Source organism: Lissotriton helveticus, chromosome 5_1 (genome assembly GCF_964261635.1).
Source record: "Lissotriton helveticus chromosome 5_1, aLisHel1.1, whole genome shotgun sequence".
In the NCBI taxonomy this organism is placed as follows: domain Eukaryota; kingdom Metazoa; phylum Chordata; class Amphibia; order Caudata; family Salamandridae; genus Lissotriton; species Lissotriton helveticus.
Genome location: NC_136065.1, coordinates 1,480,714,265 through 1,480,723,578, shown reverse-complemented (window position 1 = coordinate 1,480,723,578; position 9,314 = coordinate 1,480,714,265). Strand labels below are relative to the sequence as shown.

The 9,314-nt window shown below is 42.5% G+C and overlaps 1 long non-coding RNA gene across 2 annotated transcripts in view; it reads right to left on the bottom strand.

Annotated features, from left to right (window-relative positions):
• Positions 1 to 1,387: 1,387 nt before the first annotated feature.
• LOC144755494 (uncharacterized) overlaps positions 1,388 to 9,314 on the bottom strand; it is a 30,431-nt gene continuing 22,504 nt past the window's right edge. For both annotated transcript variants that reach the window (XR_013594908.1, XR_013594907.1), the window contains one exon: positions 1,388 to 6,066. This is a non-coding gene — a long non-coding RNA (uncharacterized LOC144755494). The remainder of the gene's footprint in view (positions 6,067 to 9,314) is intronic.

Genomic DNA, 9,314 nt, shown 5'->3' with positions numbered 1-9,314 from the left:
GTTGGAGATCCCAAATGGACGATATGTAAGTGAAAAGGAAAAGAACATGTACAATCTTGGTGACTGCAGGGAGAAGGTTTTCGTTAGGGTGGAAGATCTTATGTGAGGCTTGTTTACATGATCTCCAGCTCTTCATGGCTATCACTTTGTGTCCATTCTCTTCCAGTCTTCATGACCTTCACTTAGAGTTATGACCATATTTGAGTACCACTGGGATGGGAAATAGTAATATTTGCCATTTACAGTTCACTACAAACGCAATACTATGTGATATATTTACTAAGCTTTTGCGTGGGTACTCAAGTGGTGCAATATGGCACAAACCACAAGTCCATTTATATACATTAAAAAGGGCAGCAAGAGCAAAATTTCCTTGACCATGCAAGCGCCCGCAAAAACATTTGGAATCCTTTTATTATGGAGTGTGCATCAAAGTATACAAGCCTCTCGTGGAGCTACAGGATAGGTTTAAAGGCCTTTAGCGACTCCTTGCAGATCTCTAGTGGTTATCCCGGTCTTCAAATAACACAGCCCGAGCTTCATGATGGCAAAGTCTACTTCTAAATGCCTACAACCTTAATTCAGGAGACACAGGTTTATGGAGATAGGGTGATCCATTCATGGCCAAGTGTGTGAGACATCACCCAGGACCTTAAGACTAGATGCTGTATTTGCCAGAAACTCCTTCAACTGCTTTGTTTAGCATCACAAGATTAATGCATGGTACCATGGTACCTGCAACAGCACATACTTATCTAGTGAGTCATGAATTTGAGCTACAAGTTAAGAGGAATGAAGATACAAAGACACCATTAGGACAACATACATAAGCAATCTGAATATTATGTTATTAACATTTTATTTATTTATTTGAAACGTTTTATATAGCGCTTGCTAGACCCGGAGGTATCAGTGCGCTTTACATGAGGACAAGCATTGTTTCATAGCATAATTACAAGTTACAACATTGCAAGATACACATTTTCAGAGCATAGATACCAGTTGCTGGAGCGCAGTTGCATGCGTTAAAAACTAATACTTAAGGGAAAAAGCAGGCAAGGGGAGAGATTCTGGGGAGAGAGGATAGGAGCAGGAGAGGGAGACCAAGAATGAAAAAGGGAAAGAGGTAGCGGAGGGAGAAGGCAATTTAACCGGGAGACTCGGAAAAAGTGTCCAACGTCCAGTGTGCAGTGATCCCAGTGGAAAAGGTGTTGTTCCCACACCTCCGCTGTGTGTGGCTCCCTATACGCTGTGGGATCTCTTAGAGGGGTCACTGAGACTCCAGGGCATAAATACTGGATCCCTCCCCAACAAGGGGAAAGGGAGTGCTTTGGCAAGGGGCGTCATCCCCACAACTCTGCTGTGTGTGAACTCCCTTGACGCTGTGGACTCTCTCAGAGGGTCTCTGAGACTCCAGGGAATAAATGCTGGATCCCTCCCCAACAAGAAGAGAGGGAGAGCTTAGGTAAAGGGCACATGGCTAACAATAGTTACAAGATACAAATTTACAGAGCATAGAGACCAGTAGCTGGGGCACAGTTGCATGCGTTATAAATGAGGCAAGGGGAGAGATTCAGGTGAGGGAGGATAGGAGCCGGGAGGAAGACAAAGAATGAAAGAGGGAAAGTTTGAAGAGTTTTATAAAGCACTGGCTAGACTCCATGGTATTAGAGCGCTTTACATGAGATAGGACATTGCATCAGAAACATTGTTACATGGTGACATCAGTTTCTTATTAACGCGTACACCCGTCTTATGGGGGGTGGAAAGGTAGAGGGGAGAAGACGAACAGAGGTAAGGAATGCAAATTGTAAACACAACACGGAGGCGAGGAGAACAATGTCCGATGTCCGGCTGGGTAGGTGCCGGCCAAGGGGTGAACCAGAGCCAAACTCCTCTTCAGCTGCAAGAGACAGCTCCACCGGGCATCAGCCAAGGTTGCTCGGGCACCGTGGAAAATAAAGACAAGTTCTGGTTTCCGACCAGGAGGCATCGTCAAAAGTGCCATCAAAAGTATCAGTTAAGGTGTTGGTGGGGGGTTAATGTCTGAACTGGAGATCTCATTAGGGTGGATTGCCTTGGAATAGGTGGTTTTGTCACTGTCTCTCAGTTGCAGGTCGTCCTCATTAAGGTCAGGCAGCAATGGAGATAAGGACATCGAGCGACAAGTGAACTGAAGGTGATGAACGCAGAAGATTAGTGGTGGGGACATGGAGTAACAAGGAACAAGTCTTTATACTGTCTCCGCTCCTACATTCCGGATTTTGAGGCATTGGACGCGCATTTATCTTTTTTATCAGTGCTGCAATATTCTTTAGGGCTCTGTACTTCCGCAGTGTGACAGTCGGACGCCTCTCGTTATGATCGGTAATCGATGTCTTACTCGGTCGCCATTTTAAAGTCAGGCACCCTTCATCCGAAAATCATCTTAAAGTCCCATTTGGATGTAAAACGCAAAAATATATTGCAAGTTGCAGGCATTACTATTTTAGCGCTTAACTAGCATAGCGATAGAAGGACACCAACTTTTAAATCTGTAAAGCAAAGCTCCGTATTTAGCGTGCAGTTATATGGCTGTATTGCACTTGCAGAACTTTGATTCCCCTTTGTGTCAAAAATGCGCATGCACAGGTTTAGGGTGTAGAAAACCATAAATAAATGTAACACCTATTGTGGAAGAAAATGTGGACTAGTGTGTTGAGACAGCTGAGCTCTTTAGAAGAAGCTATTACCTTCCCCCAATGTCTAAATTGTTTGAGCATGGCCAAATCACCATCAATCTGCATCCGAGCCCCGTTATCGCTAAAAAAAACACAGTAAGTGTTCCATAAAATTTGGCATTTTCAATAACTAATCAGAAATCATCACTGAACTGAGCACTTACTTGATACATAATGGAAGAATCTATCTCATGGGTGCAATGAGATGTTCTTTCTCTGACCCAAAAGTGAGCAGGATCATCTATTGTAAGCTGGAGAGGAGCATCAAGATGTGGTAGATGTTAACCTAGGAGTGACTTATCGACTCAAACGTAGCCATGGCAGATGCATGTTTGGGTTAAGTGATAAAAGGGTAGAGGGATCATATAATGGGTCCCCTACTCTCACCCATCTATCCAAAATGCCATTGGTCACTTTGAGTACATCTCTACTACGTTCTCAAAATGGAAACTGGCACACCAAGGACATTGTACAGACACATGAATAGAAGTGACCATAGCTGCCAACAGGTTGTTTTTGCAAATAAAACACTTGATATAATTATCATCACTTTTATTGTTTCTGTTAAAAAGTACAAATCATTTCTGGGAATTTTACATTTTGTGAAAACATTCCCAGTCCAGTGATTTTTTCCAAATTATTTCGATATCAAAACATTCTAAGCATTTTAACGGACTGATAAAATGCTTACAATGCTAATATAGCCCAGAAATGTCCTGTTCAAATTATAACTTCTATTATAGAGATTAAATGTTAAATGACAAGCACACTGTGATTTCTTATCTGTCAAAAGTATTAGCATTTTCAGGTGACATTAAATGAAAATGGAGAAACCAAATTCTTGTAACCCACAAAGGGACTAAAACATGAAAAGTGTTAATGATCATTTTCACATCGGGTAATAATGAGGATGTATCCTTATGGCTAGAGCGGTCGACCTCGAAGCTGGAGAACTGGGTTTGAGTCTCTGCAATAATGCTCAACATCCTGTGATTTCGGGCAAATCACTTAATTTTCCTGTGCCTAACAAAAAATGAATGTGCCCCTCTGTATCGAAACTTGTGCTCATGTAAAGCGCTCTAATACCCGATTTCTCGGGTCTAGTTTGTGCTATATAAAACTTTAAAAAATAAAATACTGACGAACAAAAAATAACTGTGTTTAGAAACAGGGCATGATAATTGCGAGCAATAGGGCTAAGGTTTTAAAATTTATATTTAAAGGTTTATGGTTAAGGGATTAGAGTATGGGATCATCATCATTTTTAGCATTTAGGTATTTGTCATAATTATTGTCCATCCAATCTGAACTTGATTTTTCATCATAAAGGGCTCGGCATCCTGGGTTCCTCGTCTCTTCATTATCGTTGACTCGCACAATAAATCACAGCCCACTACTTCTTTGTCTTAGCAAAAAAGGCCATTTTATTAAGACAGGTGCATTTCATAACTTTTATATAAACAGCTTTAACAAATCAAAATACTAATACCTTTAAATAACTAAATCCTCAAATTAACTCAACATAGCTTCAAGAACAAAACCTCATGGTCATCGAACATCCTCAAAAGAACAGCACTCATGTCATTGCAAGCCCCATAATTTTTCTTCCCATCCCCTGTGTCCTGCCCTCCGCGCCCTCTCATCAAGGGATGGGAAAGCCCGCTCCAGACTGTCCACCCCTCCCACAAAAAAAAACATCTACAAGCCATATAAAAACCTATATCTGTCTTCTAGAGGCATAATGTTAGATGTACTCCAGGAATTCCTAAAAGCCTACTAATAAAAATTATTTTGTAAAAATTCAACAATGACAAAAAAGAGGGCGGGTCTGCTAAAAACTCCCACAACCCTAACGACCACAGTCGCAATTATCTTCCCGCCCAAAAACACCCCTATATATAACCTCTCTCTAGAACCCACCCTCTACACTACCTCCACCTATCCGCACCTGTGGCCTGCTCCATTGCGCGAAAACACCCAGGGGGAGACCAACTCGTGCCAAGCTCCTCCTGGGTCCCCCCCTCTCACAATAAATCACAGCCCACTATTTCTTTGTCTTAGCAAAAAAGGCCACTTGGTTAAGACAGGTCCATTTCATAACTTATATGTAAACAACATTAACAAATCAAAATACTAATACCTTAAAATAAATAAATCTCCAACTTAGCTCAACATAGTTTCAAGAACAAAACCCCATGGTTATTGAGCATCCTCAAAAGAACAGCACTCATGTAATTGCAAGCCCCATCATTTTTCTACCTGTGTCCTGTCCCCCCCCCCCCGAGGGATGAGTAAGCCCACTCCAGACTGTCCATCCTTCCCCCCAAAAACCCGCCAGCCAGGAAAACCGACAATTTTTCCTGTCCCTTCCCCATATCGATGAACAAAGCATCTTTATATAATTTTGCTGGAGCACCATACATTTTCTTTCCATAGTTTTGCAACAAACCTCTGAATTACAATAAATAATATGCTATCCCCATTTGAGATAAACAAACTCCATCATCACGAAATAGATGCCCCTCAGTTCTTTTTATATTGTCATTAGGCAGTACTGTAATCCCCATAGTGCCACAGAAAACTATTGTTGCCCTGTTGAGAAGTGTGGCTCAGGGGTTAGAGGCAGCAGACCCGGAAGCTGAGATCGGTCTTGGACCAGGATTCAATTCCCCGCCTCGGCAGGGTCTTGGGCTAAAAATTCCACGGACTCGATAATTCTCGCCCCGGTGCCTCCTCGACTCACGGGTTCACACTCTGCGACTCTGGGCAATAGCTTGCTTAATCTCCACAACGGCCCCTCGCGGCGGGATGCCTGACTTTCACCTTGTAGATACCCGGCTATCTCACAGGGGAATACCAGGAAGGGTTCCCTAAGCAAGCGCCGGGAAACCCACTGCGGGTAGCTGTGCGCTATATAAGCTCAACTACATTTACATCTTGCTTTTTTGATTGCTGCTTGGCTTCTCCCTCCCCTCCAATATTGACCAGTTAAAAAATTCAGTCCAAATTATACATGTACCTCCCCAGTTATTCTTTATAACAGCCAACTCCAATTTCATTTGTTTTATTAATGACAGACCCGATGAATTTAATAAATCATTTTCTCCTAAGTGAATAACTAACATATCAGGACAACCCCTTTTCGAGCACATTTCAGTCAATGTATTAAATAAGCCCCCCCAAAGCATTTCGTCTTTCTCCCTCCATACCACCTCATGCCTGCTACTTGGGAGTCCAAGAGATCTGCCATAAATTTGCTGTTCAGCGTGTATAGCTGCCCATTTTATGAAGGAATGTCCCACTATCCAAGTGTTCATTTTTTCAGAGACTGGCCCTTGCACACAACCTAAATAGAAAAACAAATATTAGTAACACGAAATATATAGATACAATTATTTTCTAACGTATCTTTCACAGCATTTTGATTTCCATCTTCCAATGCTGCGAATATCGGGCTATGACCAACCCAGTCGTGCAGCCTCCGTAGCTGCCCCAATACGGAATGAATGAGTGCCAAACACATAGGATCTTTTCCAAACCTGCTAATAGCCTTTTTCAATACTGCGGGAATAACTCTGCTTGATCCTTCTCCCATCTGCATGACAAAATATGGCCCTTGCTTTGAAAAATCCTAAACTTTGAAACTTTTCCCATTCCTCCACGGGGCAACAACCCACCACCCCACTTTGGCTCAAAGATGCCCATTTTCCCCTGATCCATCTTGGATGCCCTCAACCTGATCCTTATTCTTTGCTGTTCCAGAAATATCTCATTACTATGGATGCCAGACTAACTTCTTAAACCCAACAACTCAGATGCCCTAAATGCACCAAAAAACAACCACAGCATGCATAACCTAAACTTGAACAATTCAAATTCTTCTTGGCAACAAAAATTCAACTTTAATAACATTTGTTATTGTAAATCAAAAGTCACTGGTTCTCTTAACCGTTTTTTGACACTTTGTTCCCTGCTTAGACCTTTTAAAACTTGCTTCATCAGTACTCCCTCCACTGGATCCTGACCCCACCACACAATTCCATCTAATTTCCCTGCAATTGTGGTGTGTGATAAACCCTTGTAGATCAAATGCAGCAGGAAACCTAAGAAGAGTTGTTCCCTTTCCACTACAATCAAACGCTGAGCATCAATGTTACCATAACTTAGGAATTCTTTCCATGCTTGCTGATAACTTCTTGTTGATGAGGCTATTGATTTTTCAACAAGCTCAACTATCCTCAATCCTCCCAGGCCCAAACGTTTTGTGGGATCTGATTCTTGTTGGTGTCCGCCTCTGGAGCCAGATTGCGAAATTTCTGCCACTGACAGAGCGTCTGCTATACTGTTATTAGTACCAGGAATGTGCCTAGCCTTAAAGACATTGTTAAGTTGTAAACATTTGAGCATAAAAGCACGTAAGGGATGCAGAACTCTCAGGTCCTTCTCTTTCTATTTGATAATTAAATCACCGACAGCCATGTTGTCCACTTTGAAAAGAACTGATCTGTTGCTGACTTCGTCCCCTCAGACAAACAATGCTACAATCAATGGGAAGAACGCTAGAAAGGCTATGCTGCGTCCCTGCTTTGACCACTGTTCAGGCCAAGTTTCAGCGCACCAAGAACCTTCCCAAAACAAACCAAAACCTTTTGCACCTGACGCATCCGAGAATATTTGTATCTGCCAGATCATGTCTTCTTCGACAAAGATACTCCATTAAAATACACAAGAAACTTCAGCCAAATGTGTAGATCAGCCCTAACAGCCGTGGATATCCTTATTCTATGCTCAGGGTGATAGGCACCGGACATGAACAAACGCCTACAAAAAGTTCTGCCCGCCCTGACCACTCTACACCAAAATTCAAGTAAACCAATAATCTCTGTACCTTTCTGAATTCCACTTTCTTTTACTCGACTACTGAAAACAAGACCTTATCTCTGTGACCTTCTCAACCGGTTGCCTGGCTAACATGTCCACCGTATCTCTTTCAATTCCCAGGAAAGTCAACTTTGTGCTTGGACCTTCAGTATTATCTGAGGCCACCGGTACGCCAAGCTCCTGAGCCATGTCCTGAAATTTCTGTAATGCCTTCCTGCATTGGTCAGTGTTCCTTTCACCTATGAACAAGACAGCATCTAAGTAGTGACAAACCAGATTGTGTCCACTAAACTACGTAAAGCACCATTGTAAAAAAGTGCTAAATGTCTCAAATGAGGCGCAGGATATTGAGCAACCCATAGGGAGTACTTTATCCACAGAAAATGAACCATTGAAATGCATGCCTAATAATTCAAAATCAGAAGGATATATGGGCAGAAGTCTAAATGCTGACTAGATATAGCTGTTTGCCAATTCCACTGCTTTCCCAGCTGACCTGACCAATTTTAATGCATCATCCACCGATGCATAAGACACACTTGAATCCGACTGGGAAATAAAATCATTTACCAATAGGCCTTCTGGCCACGATAAATTATGTATTAGATGACATTCCTCAACAGCTTTCTTGGGTACAACCCCCAGCGGAGAAATTATCACATTAACAAGGGGACGCCGTAAGAACGGGCCAGCTATTCCACCTGCTGCTACTTCTGAGTGTAGCTTCTGCTGAACTACTTGCGGAAGCTATTTAGCAGATTTTAAGTTGTCTGACCAACGCTTCTGTCTAGGCCCCTGATAACCAATTTTAAAACCCTCTTGAACCCCCAAACAGTCTGGATGCCGCCTCTGTGTCTTGATAGAACTTCAACCAGTTTGACAATACTTCAAGTCTAATTTGGATATGGGCATTTTGCTGTAAATTGAAATGACTGACCTCTCCCTCATTGCCCTCTCTCTTGCTCACCAAACTTTGAGCCCGTGAAACATTGGGTGAGAGGGTGTTTTCCCCCACATTGTGAGCACTCATGCTTGTAACGGCAGAATTGCCTGTTGCAATAACCTCTGTTAAAATTCCAGCACGCTCCTGCAACTGGTGTCTGTCCTCTCCCATATAACCGCGCCCCAGACTGGGCAGGGCGATACTTAAAGGGCCCGTAAGTGACCGGTAAACCACTTGCTGTATGTGTCGTAGCTGGAGGGTGAGAGGAAGACATCCATTGTAACCATAATTCTGAGTCTATGTCACCCCATGGTTTATCGTTAAAGATACAGGGCTCGGAAATTCCACTCGACCGCTCGCATAGTCGAGCTAAATTTAACACGGTCGAGCTGTTTTTATGTCCTACTCACCCTTCTGGTGAGTAGGACATACTCACTCACTTTCCTACTCACTTCTGGTGAGTAGGAAAACAAACCAACTTTTGTCCTCTGTCTGTGAAAACGGAGCAAATGTGACAAGATAACAAGATTTAAAGGCATTTGTATTGCTCACAAAGTTAATGAGCAATAAAGATGCCTTTAAATCTTGTTATCTTGTCACATTTGCCCCGCTTTCAGAGACGGAGGTCAAGTAGGTTGCAGTTAGGTCGAGGACATTGTTTAAGGTACTAGTCCTGCAGGACTAGTACCATTTTTTGGATTTTTCGAGCCCTGAGTTACTAATCCTCGCTCTAAACTCCTCGTCATAACTAAACCAAGTGTACCCACAAA